General features: G+C 46.8%; 3 non-coding genes across 3 annotated transcripts; all 3 read left to right on the plus strand.

Annotated features, from left to right (window-relative positions):
- Positions 1–845: 845 nt before the first annotated feature.
- TRNAM-CAU (transfer RNA methionine (anticodon CAU)) lies at positions 846–918 on the plus strand. The gene has a single exon. It is a non-coding gene; the product is annotated as a tRNA-Met (tRNA).
- Positions 919–1,318: 400 nt separating this feature from the next.
- Positions 1,319–1,391, plus strand: TRNAV-AAC (transfer RNA valine (anticodon AAC)). The gene has a single exon. It is a non-coding gene; the product is annotated as a tRNA-Val (tRNA).
- Positions 1,392–2,263: 872 nt separating this feature from the next.
- TRNAI-GAU (transfer RNA isoleucine (anticodon GAU)) lies at positions 2,264–2,336 on the plus strand. The gene has a single exon. It is a non-coding gene; the product is annotated as a tRNA-Ile (tRNA).
- Positions 2,337–16,260: the final 13,924 nt, after the last annotated feature.

Here is a 16,260-nt window from a genome sequence, read left to right on the forward strand (position 1 = left end):
TGAGAGTTTAATTAGGTCGTCAGGGGTGCACTGTATGGAGCAGTAATGAATGACTGTTGCTCTGTTTTCTTACTTTTTCCACCTTTATTTGTGGGAACTAATGATACCGGCTGTGTTTCCCAGTGACGCCTGGCCGCCCAAGTAGCGCAGTAGGCAGTGCGTCAGTCTCATAATCTGAAGGTCGTGAATTCAATCCTCACCAGGGGCAAAGGTGGTGCAGTTTTTTTTGTTTGCTTATGAGAGTTTAATTAGGTCGTGAGGGGTGCGCTGTCTGGAGCAGTATCGAATGACTGTTGTTCGGTTTTCTTCCCTTTTATACCTTTAATTTCTGGGAACTAATGATACCGGTTGCGTTTCCCAGTGACACCTGTACGCCTCGGTAGCGCAGTAGGCAGTGCGTCAGTCTCCTAATCTGAAGGTCGTGAGTTCAAACCTCACCAAGGGTAAAGGTGGTGCAGTTTTCTTGTTTGCTTATGAGAGTTTAATTAGGTCGTGAGGGGTGCACTGTCTGGAGCAGTAATGAATGACTGTTGCCCAGTTTTCTTACTTTTTCGACCTTTAACTTGTGGGAACTATCGATACCTGTTGTGTTTCCCAGTGACACTTATTCGCCTCGGTAGCGCAGTGGGCAGCGTGGCAGTCTCATAATTTGAAGGTCATGAGTTCAATCTTCACCCGGGGTTAATGCGGCGTAATATATTTTTGCTTATGATTGTTTAATTACGTGGAAAGGGGTGCGCTTTCTTAAGTAGTAATGGATAGCTGTTGCTTGGTAATCTTACGTTTTCGAACTTTTCTTTGTAAGAAATAACGATAACAGTTTTGTTTTACTGTGACAACTGTCCGCCTCGGTAGCGCAGTAGGCAGCGCGTCAGTCTCATAATCTGAAGGTCGTGAGTTCAATCCTCACCCGGGGCAAAGACGGTGCAGTTTTTTTGTTTGCTGATGAGAGTTTAATTAGGTCGTGAGGGGTGCACTGCCTGGAGCAGTAATGAATGACTGTTTCTCGGTTTTCTTACTTTTTCGACGTTTAATTACTGGGAACTAATGATACCGGTTGCGTTTTCCAGTGACACCTGTCCGCCTCGGTAGCGCAGTAGGCAGCGCGTCAGTCTCGTAATCTGAAAGTCGTGAGTTCAATCCTCACCCGTGGCAAAGGTGGTGCCGTTTTCTTGTTTACTTATGAGAGTTAATTAGGTCGTGAGGGGTGCGCTGTCTGGTGCAGTAATGAATGACTGTTGCTGAGTTTTCTTACTTTTTCGACCTTTAACTTGTGGGAACTATTGATACCGGTTGTGTTTCCCAGTGACACCTGTCCGCCTCGGTAGTGCAGTACGCAGCGCGTCAGTCTAACAATCTGAAGGTCGTGAGTTCAATCCTCACCCGGAGCAAAGTCGGTGCCGTTTTTTTGTTTGCTTAAGAGAGTTTAATTAGGTCGTGAGGGGTGCGCTGTCTGGAGCAGTAATGAATGACTGTTGCTCGGTTATCTTACTTTTTCGGCCTTTTACTTGTGGGAACTATTGATACCGGCTGTGTTTCCCAGTGACGCCTGGCCGCCTAAGTAGCGCAGTAGGCAGTGCGTCAGTCTCATAATCTGAAGGTCGTGAGTTCGATCCTCACCCGGGGCAAAGGCGGTGCAGTTTTTTGTTTGCTTATGAGAGATTAATTAGGTCGTTAAAGGTGCGCTGTCTGGAGCAGTAATGAATGACTGTTGCTCGGTTTTCTTCCTTTTTCGACCTTTAATTTGTGGGATCTAATGATACCGGTTGCATTTCCCAGTGACACCCGTACGCCTCGGAAGCGCAGTAGGCAGCGCGTCAGTCTCATAATCGGAAGGTCGTGAGTTCAATCCTTACCAGGGGCAAAGGTGGTGCAGTTTTTTCTGTTTGCTAATGAGAGTTTAATTAGGTCGTGTAGGGTGCGCTGTCTGGAGTAGTAATGAATGGCTGTTGCTCGGTTTTCTTACTTTTTTGACCTTTAATTTGTAGGAACTATTGATACCGGTTGTGTTTCACAGTAACACTTATTCGCCTCGGTAGCGCAGTGGGCAGCGGAGCAGTCTCATAATCTGAAGGTCGTGAGTTCAATCCTCATCCATGGCTAATGCGGCGCAATTTTTCTTGCTTATGATAGTTTAATTACGTGGAAAGAGGTGCGCTTTCTTAAGTAGTAATGGATAGCTGTTGCTTGCTAATCTTACGTTTTCGACCTTTGCTTTGTAAGAAATAACGATAACGGTTTTGTTTTACTGTGACACCTGTCCGCCTTGGTAGCGCAGTAGGCAGCACGTCAGTCTGATAATCTGAAGGTCGTGAGGTCAATCCTCACCCGGGGCAAAGACAGTGCAGTTATTTTTTTTTTGCTTATGATAGTTTAAATACGTGGAAAAGAGTGCGCTGTCGTGAGCAGCAACGGATAGCTGTTGTTTGGTAATCTTACGTTTTCGACCTATGTTTTGTAAGAAATAATGATAACAGTTGTGTTTTGCTGTGACTCCTGTCCGCCTCGGCAGCGCAGTGATTCCACTTCCGGCCACGACAGTGAACGGACGTGCGATTATATGCTCCCGTGTAGGTAGGGGTGGTTTCAGCGGCTCGTGTGGGCCACGGTATCAGTTGTACCAAAAAGCCAGGCGAAAATTTCCAGGTTGTTCTGCCTCAGTTGCCATCAGGTGATTCTGTTTTGCCCACCATTTTTTGCACGGCAATTCAAAAGCCAGGCCATATCGAGTGGAACATGTCAGAGATAGCCTTGCTCGTCGTTCGTTGTCGCCGGAAGTGGTACCCCTTTGGGCATACCAAACGAATAACGTCTGGGCAGTGACGTTCAAGGATGATGAGGGCAAAGAGAAGATGCTGGCGGTGGAGTCATTCGACGTGAAAGTCCATCGCTGTATGGTGGTTGACCCTCGTGATCGAGGTGTGCGACTGAAGTTGTACTGACTTCTCCACGGCGTGACGGACGAAGATGTGCGAGTCGCCTTAATGCCTTACGGAAAAGTGACCGAAGTAAGCAGAGACAAGTGGAAGGTGCAGGGTTGCAATGACAAAGGACCAACCACTCGAACGGTTACGCTGAGGATACACGCAGGCGTTTCCGTGGACGACCTGCCACACCAACTACGAGTCGCGGAAGACAACACTCGTCGTCATCCCTGGCAGAGCACCACTCTGCCCCCGATGCCGGGGCATAGGACACATTCGACGGGATTGTCGCATGCCGCGCTGTGAAGCCTGTCGTCGCTATGGCCACAATTACGCCCACTGCGTGAGGTCATACGCCAGCATTATGGGTGCAGGCCGAACGGACGAATTAGATAAACACCTATTGGATGCCATGGATGCCGAAGAAGTGAGTAAAGAAGACGGCGGTACGGAAGGCTCTGCGACGCCACCTGAAAATTCTTCAGGTGCCGCACTGGAAGCGTCCGATTAAGGCGACAAGCACTGCGCTGCGCCAGGAACAAATATAGACACGGCAGCAGTAGACAACGACGCTACAGCGGCGAGAAAGTCATCTACAGCTGCGCGAGAGGAGGGCCCGGAGATACGGACCACGAGATGACTGAGGCCGGCACCATCGCTTTAAAGCGAGCTCGTGAAATACCGGACAGTACCGCCAATGTTGACTTGTTTACCGCTGGGGAACCCCCCACAAAGACGGCGATTGGTCGTCAGCCTACCTTCAAATCAAGACCAATCCTACCACCTGACTGCAGCAGCACTCAAACGTCACCTACCCCGTAGTGGAGGAGACGTTCCGAGGCCTTCAACGCTGAGCACAAACAACCACTGTTGCGACGTGCGTACGATACCAGGCCAAACAACCTTCATGAAATTGCGGCTAAAGTTAAAACTGGTATTCGCGTTGCGACGTTGAACTCACGAGGACTCTATTCGCGCAGGAGCCAATGCTAGATCAGTCGCATTTGGTTGCAAAACGACATAGACCTCCTGGCTCTACAAGAAACTAAAATGGGAAGTGAGGAACAAACGGAGCAAATGGTTCAAATTTTCGCTCTAGGTACAATGTGTGCGTTTGTCATGCTATTGGGCGGTCAGGAGGCTGCGTCGTTTTTATACGAAGTAGTAGCGCGGTTGTTGAAAATGTGTCTACCTGCGGTAGCGGTCGGCTGGTTGTGTGTAATTTCATTTTTTCTGCAATCCCTTGGCGCGCTTTGTGTGTTTATGCCCCAAACAGATCGCACGAAAGGGAAATTTTTTTCAGAGTGGTTAAAGAGTTCTTGAAAATAGAGAGAAATGTTGTGTTTCTAGGAGATTTTAATTGTGTCTGTAGAGCTGAAGATAAAACAACGAGCATCAGTATGCGCGATAGAAGCGCTGAGCTCTTGAATACAATAGTGAACGAGAGAGAGCTGGAAGATATCGGCTATGTAATGACGCGAGAGGGTGAAGTACGGTATACGCACTTTCAAGGTCATTCGCACCCGAGGTTAGACAGAATATATTTGTCGGGAAAGTTGGTGCCACTATGTTCATCTTACGAAACTCAACATATAGCGATCGTTGTCTGGTCAAGGTCAACATTGGCGAAAAACGTAACGTTGTGAAGTTTAACTGGTTTCTATAAACATTTAAAGAAAAACTGCTGCAAGATAAAAAATTTGTCACAAAAATCTAAGAATGCCTTTCAAATGCTCTTCGTTCGGCGACCAATAACTTCATAGCTGTGTGCGAGAATTTTAAGTGTGATATAAAGATGGTTGCGATAGAGAGAGCCTGTGTATTACGTATCGGGAAAGTCAACAAGATTGATTGATATGTGAGGTTTAACGTCCCAAAACCACCATATGATTATGAGAGACGCCGTAGTGGAGGCCTCCGGAAATTTCGACCACCTGGGGTTCTTTAACGTGCAAGTCAACAAGAAAAGCAGTTACAAAGCGAACTGGAATACATGTTGAGCATAGAAAATGAAGTGCCGGGAAAATTTAAAAATGAAATAAAGGAGGTGAAAGCAAAGCTATAATTCATCGCTGGAGAAAAGTACCGCGGAGCAATGATAAGAGCTCGCACTGAACGGCTGTGGATGGGCGAAACGCCCACTAAGCGAGTGCTCTGCCGTGAAAAAAAGAAACATGCAGAACAGAGATAACTGAAATTCGATACCGCAATCACATTACCCAGGACCGCGAAAAGAGAAGCCACGCCTTTGTTGAGTTTTATACGAAACTTCTCAGCAATGCAATTAATAATCCCGAACGATACAAAGAGGACTTTCTGGCTCTTATGTCGAGATCTGAAGACTCTGAGTGGGAGCTACCAGAAGTAGAAATCACTGTGGCAAAAATAGAAGCAGCTATAAATAACCTGAATAACGGCAAATCACCAGGGCCGGATGGGCTGGGTGCTGTCATATACAAATGCTTCCAGACAGAAATGGCATTGGCTTTACATCGAGTTATCAAAGAATGCTACGAGAAGAAGCAAACACCTCATTCTTTTGGGACAGCACACGTAGTAGTAATCCCCAAAACTGATGACCCCGCAGAGCTACTTTCAGTGGAATCCTACCGACCTATCAGTATGAGCAACACCGACTATAAAATATACTTGAAGGTTCTAGCAAGACGGCTTTAAAGCGATGTCACATCTCTTGTCGGCCTGCATCAGACATGTGGTATTAAGGGCAAAACCATACTCACAAACATACACGTAGGCAGAAGTATTTTAGAATGCTGTGACGCAAAGTATGACCACGTGGCCATGATTCAGCTAGATTTGCATAAAGCGTTCGATAAAGTTGTACATGAAGTTTTGTTTTTATTGCTGGAATATGTGAATGTAGGAACTGTTATTGCCGAAGGTGTTAGAATGGTGTATCACGACTCTACGGCGAATTTGTTAATCAACAAAGAAGTAAGTGCTCCAACCCTTGTGCACTCGAGCGTGAAGCAAGGTTGTGCTTTGTCACCACTCCTTTTTGCGCTTTACTTGGGGTCATTTTGTTTGCGATTACTTGCAACACCAAGTATAAAGGGGTATACGTTTCTCAGCAGTGAAATGAAAATTTTGGCTTATGCTGACGACGTTGCAGTGTTTTGCAGTGACCAAAAAGGTGTGCAAGAAATTGTACGAATAGCCAGGGAATTTTGCGCAGCAACGGGTAGTGCAACTAGTTGGCCAAAAAGTCTGGGCTTTTGGCATGGTCAGCGGCAAAGTACACCCGAAGTTTATTGTAACATGAATTGGAAAAATGATGTCGGAAAAGTACCTTGGCGTGCCTTCGGACCATTACCGCAGTGCTACTGAGTATTGGTCTGAGGAAAATAAACGCATTAGAAATTGTACGGACAAGTGGGGCGGCCGCAATTTTTCAATGTTCGCCAGAGCGTCCGTGTGCAATGTATTTTTAGTTGGAAAAGTGTTCTATGCATTACGAGTGTTAACCTCGACCCGTACTTCACTCCAAAAATGCACCACGTATTCTCGACCTTTATAAGAAAATCGCAGTGGGAGCGCACGAGCTGGTGCAATTTATTTCATAGGATAAAATATGGTGGTCTGGGATTTTGCTTTTGTTTCTGAAGCAGTTTGTGAGCATATTTAAGTTTTTTCGAGATGAGACTGATAATTTCTTGAGAGCAGTAATCCAAGCAAGACTGCAGAACTCCTCACCTGATTTTGTCGTGTTATCCTATGTTTTCAAAGATGGGCACTCAGTCCTTATTTGCGAGAAGTACTTACGGCTACACGCCTGCTCGAGGAACGATTTTCATTCGAATACTTGTCCGCCGTGCGTAAAAAAGAAACTGTATCGTGACATTCTTGGTGTCTTCTTACCAGTGCCTGTCTATCGAGCTCCGTATCACTCTAAGGCAAAATTGCCTAAAAAAGGAGTAACGGAGCCCAATAGGCGCGCGTGATGAACGGATACACCGTTGAGGAGCAACCACAGAGGGAAGTGTGCGGCGCGAAACCACTTGGTCTTCGCTGGGATGAACCGCCCGGGCATTGCAGGCAGCGCGAAAAGCGTTGCCAAGGTGAGCAGCCCTCCTTCTCCACAGAACACATGTCCTTCTCCTCCTCTGCTGGCTTAGTCTTTCCCCGTATTTTGCCGGCGGCAGTCGCGTTGCGCTCGGAGTGCTCGACCACGGCCGCCTGGATTCGACGATCTACGAATTACGACGTGGTGCTTGTGTGTACGCCTGGATGAGCGTGGGTTGCTGATTTAGCGTTTCGCTGCACCCATGAAGTCTGGAGCAAGCCTCGACAGGTCACCACGCTGCGCTGTATATCTCTGGCTTCAAGATTGTCACGACCAACGCACGACAGCAACAGTTGGGAAGGCCAATATGGCGGCCGAGAAGAACAGGCCTATCGGATATATACTTCAGTCCGACTCGGGTCAGAAAACAGCGCTGGATTCTAAGGCAAGTAGGTTATCATTCTTTTTTCTGCTCTACTTGTCGCGTGTGCGATAAGGATCGCGCTTGCCGGCAACGGGCTCGGTCGTGTTGTATATCGCACGCACGAAATGCATCGCGAAGGTCAGCTTCGGCGTCTTCAGTTCGCCTGTGTCTTGCAACGGCCTGGAAATTTGGCGCCATGGCCGCCGGCCTCCCGTACGCTCGCTCATCGAGTGCTCGCCTGTCTTCGCCGCCGCGATGAGCTTTGTGTGGACGATATGGGCTGAGACCTCGTCGCAGTGTTGGGAGTCGTCGAAAACGCGTGTCGAGTTCTCGTAAAGAGTTTGGTTGTAGTGTGTCGCGCGCTGTAAGCGCACCAGCATGGGCTCGCGGGGCTTTCGCTAGCGTCGGAACTCACTGAAAATTGGTCGCCATTGCAGTTGGCTTTCCCGCCAGTCGGTTGCAAGCAGCTCGGAGCCGTCCGCTGGCCGCCGCGGCGGACTCGCGTTTGCGCGCTGCACTCACTCGAGTTTGTGGAAAAGGGCCGCATTACCGTCGATTTCTTCGGCGCTAGCTCCAAACCAGCTCGGCGCTGTTTGTGGCGGTGGCCAAGCGTACACTCGCTGTCCTGTTTGAAGTTCACTGGCGGCAGACACTCCGCGTGCAGTGGCGTGTTTGGTTACGTGTTCGCTTGCTCAAGCTGAACGACGTCGCTCGCTTAGGACTCGCCGACATGTTAGTGGCACGGTGGTTCGCGGAGTTGTGACGGCGGCCGCCACCCTTAAGCTGTCGCGCTATGGGCATCGAAATGAGCCTTTGACGATGTGTCACTTCATGGTGAAATTATTAGCATGTCATATCTCACATATGTTTCCATTTCACCTTGCACGTATTTCTCATATGCATTTGTATTCATCCTGTGTCACGTGTGACTCACTATTTTTCATACTTATTGTGCAGCCGTGGGCCCACACCGTGCTGAGGCCTGGCAGAAAATAAACAAAAAACAATGTTTGAACTAGGGACAAAAAGTTCATCCGATTGGAGTATTTGAGTGGATCAACCGTTTGTCCGGCAAGGCGCAACTGTGAGGAATAACGGTTGCACGGTAAGGTGTAATTGTGGAGATTGACAGTTGCTCTATAATGTGCAAATGTGAGGACTAATTGTTAGCCCTTCGGGGTGAACTGTGGGACTAACGGTTATTCACTAAGGTGTAAATGTGTGAACTAATGTTAGTCTCTTGAGGGGACTAACTGTTAGACCCGGTGCCGTTAGTCCTTAAATAGATTAATGGTTGTGGCAGCCCCAGTAGTCCCCAAAAGGACGAACCACACACCCTTTTAACACCCTTTTGCCTTAGAGTGTATAAGCTAGGTTCTGAGCGTGACGTGTTAAAGCGTGTTAAGAGCATGCCGGTCAGACCCGCTGTCAAAACATTCTTTTTTGAAGTGCACACCAGCACTCTCCCTGTACTGCCATGACTAAAAAGTAAAGGGCTTTATGTACCGTGGTCCGTCAACTGTCTTATCTGCGGCAAATCAGAAACGATAAATCATATCTTTCTTGATTGCCATGATGCTGTTTTCTTGTGGGACGTACTACAAGGGACTCTAAAAAAAGATCTACCTATAAGCCCTTTCGGAATCCATTTTCTTCCGTGTGCAGCTGCAGGGGAAGTGCCGAGTGACATGTTAATGCTGCTTTGCATGCATAGTGTGTGCAAGACAAGAATAGATGTTTGAGATAATCGTATAGACGCTCATTCAGCAAGAGACTAATTTGTTGAGAGTATGCTGTATATACGAGAGTTGTTTAAAGCGCAGCCTGAACCCTCCGAGTGGTTACCTGTATTCGACCAATTGGCTTCTGCGAAGTATTTTTAAACCACGTGCACTGGCCAAGCTGATGCTGGTGTTTTAATAAGCGTATATATTTTGTGTGTAAACCTTTTGCTTGTGAATATTAAAAAGCAATAAAGAATACAAAACTGAATAAAAAGCCTCGGTAGCGCAGTAGGCAGTGCGTCAGTCTCATAATCTGAAGGTCGTGAGTTCGATCTTTACCCGGGGCAAAGGCGGCGTCGTTATTTTTTTGCTTATGATAATTTAATTACGTGGAAAGGGGTGCGCTGTCTTGAGCAGCTACGGATAGCTGTTGCTCGGTAATCTTACGTTTTCAACCTTTGCTTTGTAAGAAATAATGATAGCAGTTGTGTTTTAGTGTCACTCTTGTCCATCTCGGTAGAGCAGTAGGCAGCGCGGCAGTCTTATAATCTGAAGGTCGTGAGTTCGATCCTCAGCCGGGGCAAAGTCGCGCAGTCCTTTTTTGTTTCCCTAAGATAGTTTATTCACGTGAAAAGGCGTGCGCTGTCTGGAGCCGTAATAAATGGCTTTTGCTCAGTAATTTTTTTTAAATGCGAAACATTTCTTAGTGAACTTCGGCGACTTGGAGCGTATCCATCCATCCATCCATCCATCTGTGTACGAGACGATATTATGGGTCGAACAACGCTTTATTGCCTATAGTGACGAGTTTAAGTAGGCCAGGCGGGTGACGTCACGCTTACGTAGGAGCGACAGCTTGCGCTCGCTATCGCGGCCGTGCCAACTCGGTTACATCTTCCTTTCCTTGGGGCAATATAGGTCGCTCTGGCATGGGGTACCGACGAGGCTCGCGAAGTTCCCGAGTGCTTCTCCGTGGTCGTGGCGGCTCTGGAACGGGACCCGAGCCTGGCAAGCCTGAGGAAGGTGTTGTGGTAGTGTCGGGGCATGGTAGCTCTGGAACCTCCCGGAGGTGTTCCCGTGTGCGTCGCATTTCTCGGCCATCTTCTGTTTTTACCAGTACGGAGCGTGGAGCTCCCGCTGATCCCAGCACAACGACCGGGGACCACGTCCGTGTGTGCGTGTCGTACAACGAGGCCCTCTGACCCGGTGAGAGGGCGCGCAGGTCCCGAGCTCCTCGATTGTAGTAGACCTTCCGCTTGTGGCGAATCTCCTGGAGACGGGAGTGCACCTTCCTGTTGGGCAATGGTGCCGGCTTCAGGTGGCAGGAGGGAACCGGGAGCAGTGTTCTCGTCTGTCGACCCATCAGCCTCTTGTTCCTGCGAAAGACGAGGCCATCTTGTGTATGCATGTCTTCTCGATACGCCCAAAATGGCCTGGCACATGCTGGGACGTCCTCTTTGTTTTCCGGCCAGTCAGTCTCTGCATAGGATCGGATGGTCGACAGAGCAGGATCCTTGGCGGTTGCCACACGTAGCTCCTCGAGGCGACGCTCAGAAGTGTTACTTGGCGCTGGCATGTCCAAAATGGCTTGGACGAGATTGGGTCCCAGGCTCAGTCCTTGCGTGGTGAAAACGTGTCCCAAGTAGCGAACTTGCTCCTTGGTTATGACGTTGTGCTCCTCCATGCGTTGAAGTTCGGCCTTTACTTTTTCTTCAATGGCGACCGGAACCCTTCTGGCTGGCACAACAACACCGACGGCGCCGGGTTTGAGCTTCATTTCGTACTCAAAATTCTTCAGCTGTCCCAATCCTGTGAAAACATCGGTGAAGGGCTGAGCCGCCGGGTAGAGTTGCTGCGTCTCGACGCTATCAACGCGATAAATCAAGCCAAGGCTTTCTGCTGCTGCTCCGCTGAGGGTCACCGGCACGTTTTGCTCAATGACGAAGAAGGTTTCATCGTGCTGTTTATCGTTCACGGATAGCGACAACTTTGCTTTAAACGGCGCAGTCGTTTTGTGGCCGAAAAAACTCGTTAACGTAGCTCGGCAGGCTTCACGAGTCTTTCTCGGAAGGGACAAAACATCTTCCTTTGAAATCACACAACAGTTTGCCCCAGTATCAAGTTTGCAGACCATCGGACGGCCTTCAATGGAAACTGTCGCGGTCCACTGGTCGCTAGCGAGTGCGTTCATGGTTAAAACGTCCAGAAAAAAATCATACCTTTCGTCAACATGTAGCTCTCGTATTTCCCTGCGCTTTGCATCTTCGCTGTGCAAGAAGGATGACTGCGAGCATGCTTGGGCGAAATGATTCAATCCTCCGCATTTCTTGCACGCTTTTCCTGTTGCTGGGCAGCGGCTGCCGCGGTGAACTTTGTAGCCACATTTGTTACATGGCTTTGTTACTCTGGCCAACACAATTACGGCTGCAGTTTCAGCGCCTTCAGTGGTGCCACGTATCTGTCGAAACTGCTCCTCGCCTTGCTCTTGGATGCGACAGATTTCGACTACTCTTTGGTAAGAGGGGTTTTCAGAAATTAACTTCTTTTGCGGTCCCTTGTCCCGGATACCGAGTATGATGCGGCTACGAAGCATGCGCTCTTCTAAGTCTCCAAAATCGCAGTGTTGGGCTAGCGTTCGCAATTCGACAAGCCAGTCATTGAAACTTTCGTCCTCTTTTTGGTCTCGGGAGCCGAAGCAAAACTCGTGGTAAGTGAGGTTCTTCGCGGGCTGGTAGAAGTCTTCAAATTTTTTAATTATAAGGGTTACATCGGTTGTGTCCTCTCCTGGCTCAAACTTGAACGAAGCGAACACTTTTCTAGCCTCTTCCCCAATGGTCACTAAAAGCGTCACCGCCTGCACTTCTTTTGGTTGCTTGTTCAGCTGAGTTGCCGTGGAAAACAGTTCAAACTCACTTTTCCAGGTATTCCACCCAAGCCAAGCGTCTCGCGATGTGTCGAGGGGCTTCGGGGGCGGCAGGAGCGTTGTCGGCAATGCAGGCGGTGTCGGCAACGCAGGCGGTGTCGTCATGCTGGCTGTTTTCCGCTGCCACCATGTGTACGAGACGACATCATGGGTCGAACAACGCTTTATTGCCTATAGTGACGAGTTTAAGTAGGCCAGGCGGGTGACGTCACGCTTACGTAGGAGCGACAGCTTGCGCTCGCTATCGCGGCCGTGCCAACTCGGTTACACTATCTATCTATCTATCTATCAATCTATCTATCTATCTATCTATCTATCTATCTATCTATCTATCTATCTATCTATCTATCTATCTGTCTATCTGTCTGTCTGTCTGTCTGTCTGTCTGTCTGTCTGTCTGTCTGTCTGTCTGTCTGTCTATCTATCTATCTATCTATCTATCTATCTATCTATCTATCTATCTATCTATCTATCTATCTAGCCGCCTACGACTTTTAGCTCTCCTGGCCCGTTTCGATAATGATATAGATACCAAGATTGGTATGACATGACCACGACAAGCATAAATGACTAGTCATAACATGAGAATCATGACACGTTTGTCGTGAATATCATCATTTACATTTTGTGGTTTTGCTGCTCTTGCGGTGGTTTCGTTCACATGACTTGTTGCAAACCTGCTATCGTATGACACAATTGCATGGCAAACACAAGCGATAGACCCTAACATGAAAGTCATGACATGCGTGTCATTTAACAACATGATTACATGCCACGCTCATGATGCGCTGGTGGCCGTTTCACTAGGGTTACATATACCAAATTTGGTATTATGGTACGTGAATGAATGACGTAAGTGTGCGACTGGTGCAAACATGATAATCGTGAGATGCATGTCATGTAACAACATGACTACATGCTACCCTCACGATGCGCTAGTGGCCGTTTCGCTAGCTTCGCATGTACTAAGTTTGGTATTACGTAACGCGAATGGATGACATAGGTAAAGGACACTTCCAAACATGATAATCACGACTTTCATGTCGTGTAACAACATGACTACATGCCACACTCAGGATGCGCTCGCGGCCATTTCACTAGCTTCACTTATGCCAAATTTGACCTTACGTGATGTCAACGTATGACGAAGGACTTGCAAATGCATAAACTTCGAGGCTCACGCACTATCAGAGAGATAGTCTGGGGAGGTTAGATAGCATATATGTGTCATTTTCCAATTATATCACACACTAGCGATTATGGGGTAACAAATGTGTCATTTAGTGACCACAGCCTGGTCTTGGTTTTGATAGGTCTAAAAAACACTCAAGGTTTATTTGGTTCCTGTGAAAATTTAGCGATAAACTTTTGCAGGGTGGAGTACGTGTAAAGAAAGTTATTATTGTTATAAGAGATTATGACGAAAGGTACAAAACGAGCTGTTTCGAAGCGTGAGAATACTTAAGGAGCAATTCAAATTAGACGCCATTGAAAGATTCTGTGTACTAAAACAGGCAGAAAAAAGAAAAGAAAGGAAGCTACAAGCTGAGCTAGATTTTCTCCTGAGCAAAGTAAGAAGTAATCCTGGAAGCTCCATTTTATAAGCACAAAGAAAAAAGGCTGAAATCGAACAATTGGACGTTGAAAAGTATAATGATACCATTATAGACCCACGCTCAGAAAAACTTTGGTACGGTGAAGAACCAACGAAGTGGTCAATATCTGATGAAAAGGGCTATGCTGCAAGGAATGAGATAAAAGCCATAATGTACCAGAATGACGTAAGGCGTGAAAAAGACATGATTCTCGGTGCTTTTGAAAACGATTATGAGGGAATGCTGGGGCCGAAGATGTCATTTTCAGAAGGTTTCGATGACGTATTTCTTCAGAAAATGCCTAAGATCGATGATAGCGCGTGAGAAAGCATAGGGGCCCCTATAACCTTCGCGGAAATAGAAAAAAAAGACGTCGAAAACTTGAATGGTAAATCACCAGCACCAGATGGTTTCGGTGCAACCTTTTATGAAGTGTCTAGGAAAAGCTAGCCAAGATCTTGCATCATGTAATAACAGAGACGTATGGTAAGCAAGTATTACCTATGTCCTTTCGGCAAAGCCTTACAGTTTTAACCTCAAAATTGAGTAATCCTAAAAAGCTGTAATCAGTTGAACATTACCGACCCATTAGCTTGATAGCTTGTATAAGACAGACTGTAAGGTTTAAGTCAAAGTATTGGCAAGCAGGCTGCAAAATGGAGTACTACAGCTGGTAGGTCCCCACCAAACGTGTGGGATAAAGGGGACGTACATAACCACAAATATTCATGTTGCAAGGATAATCATCAAGTGCTGCGATGCCTTATCGGAAAAAAAGTTGCAATGATACAACTAGACTTAGAGAAGGCTTTCGATAAGATATTGCATGAAATTCTCCTCAGGGTCATGAAACACGCCAATGTGGATTCTTTCTAATAAAAAGGGTAAATATGTGCTACCGTGAAGCCTCAGCGCGAATTGTAGTCATTAAAATGCTTACTTAAAACATCAACATCAGCTCCGGTGTATAACAAGGATGTGCTCTTTCCCCTTTACTGTTTGTATTATTTTTAGAACCGTTTTGTTTAAGTTTGATGTATAATAATATTGTGAAAGGATTTAAGAGGGACGCGAGTGAAATAAAATCACTTGCCTACGCAGATGACATAGTAATATTTTGCGAAGTCAAGCGAAGTGTAGGCAACGCGGTAAAAGTGACTGCAAAGCTTTGTAGCACGACTGGCAGTGCTGTAAACTGGAACAAATGGCTGGGTTTGCGGTATGGAAGCTGGGAAAATACTTTACTACATTTCAAAAACATGACGTGTGTCTCGACACCAACGAAGTACCTTGGCGTACCTTTACAACATTGCGATGATCCAAACGAATATGGGCACAGGACATTGATGACGCGAAGGAGAAAGCAGCCTAATTTGGAGGTCGCAACTTGTCTATATTCGCACGAGCTACAGTCTGTAATCTTTTTCTTGTTGTTGCGAAGTTATGAGTTTTTGTGTACATATAGAACGAGTATACAGAAATTACACAGAGTTTTCGCAGTGTACATATAGGGCTCAACTTGAGGGCCAACGAGCCACACTAATTTATTTCAGCCACTGAAGGCAGGTGACCTCGTCTTAGCACACCTAATTTTAAAACAGGTAGTGTGACGATTTTTATTCTTGCGGGAACAAAAAGCAACTTCCTGCAAACAGTGGTTCAACTAAGGCCAAGCGTTTCTCTCCCAGAGTTCGTTGTTTCATCACAATACAGGAAAGGATCACGAATAACAGGATTCCTATGCGAAGTGGTATGGCCTTTTCAGTTTTTGCTTGCGCGTTTCTACTTGGAGTATTTCGGCAGTGTCACTAGGAAAAAACTGTATAAAGATGCTATAGATGTCCATTCACCCATTCTGATATACAGGTTCATATACGGTAAAACTCCTGGTACGAATGTATTGAAAAAGGTGAAGAGAATGCCAATTCTTGCGTCATGTAAACAGTTTTTCTTTCAGCTACACAGTGCGACTTTGCCTGTGAAGCCTTGGCTAAAAGAGAAAGAAATTTCTGTGCCGTGGACAACCAATTGTCTTAGATGCAGAAAGCCTCAGACGATCAAATATATGTTCTTGGATTGTTCTGATGCACTATTTTTGTGGGACGTGCTGAAACGTACCGTGAAAAAAGAGTTACCAGTATTGCCATATAGCATACGCTTTCTGCCAGCGATCAGTGATGATGGTGTGCTGTGTGATACGTTCATGGTGATGATGCTACACAGCATTTGGAAGACTATAATAGCAGTGCGCGATGAAGACGTCTGTATATTGTCACCGAGATAGTACTTCAATGAGAGCATTGTTTATAGCCGTGAAAGCCTTAAACACATGACGGACAAACCAGAGCGGCATGAACTGTCTGGAAGATCGATAATCCATCAGCCTTTTTTTTAAGGTCAAGAATTGACCAAAGCGTTATTATAGTTTGTTTTGTTATTCATTCTTTTCCTTGATTTCGTATCGCAACTAGGTAATATAGGAAAAAAATGAGGGTGGCTCAGTGGTAGAATACTGGGCTGGCACTCAGCAGACCCGAGCTCGAGCACCACTGTGTCATTGGCGCTAGTCTTTTTTTTTCTAATTTCGCGTAATGTGGTTACGGACACTGGCGGCGGTGGCAGAAAACTGCGGGTGACCCAAGTTGG

The sequence above is a fragment of the Rhipicephalus microplus genome, chromosome 3 (genome assembly GCF_043290135.1).
Source record: "Rhipicephalus microplus isolate Deutch F79 chromosome 3, USDA_Rmic, whole genome shotgun sequence".
In the NCBI taxonomy this organism is placed as follows: Eukaryota; Metazoa; Arthropoda; class Arachnida; order Ixodida; family Ixodidae; genus Rhipicephalus; species Rhipicephalus microplus.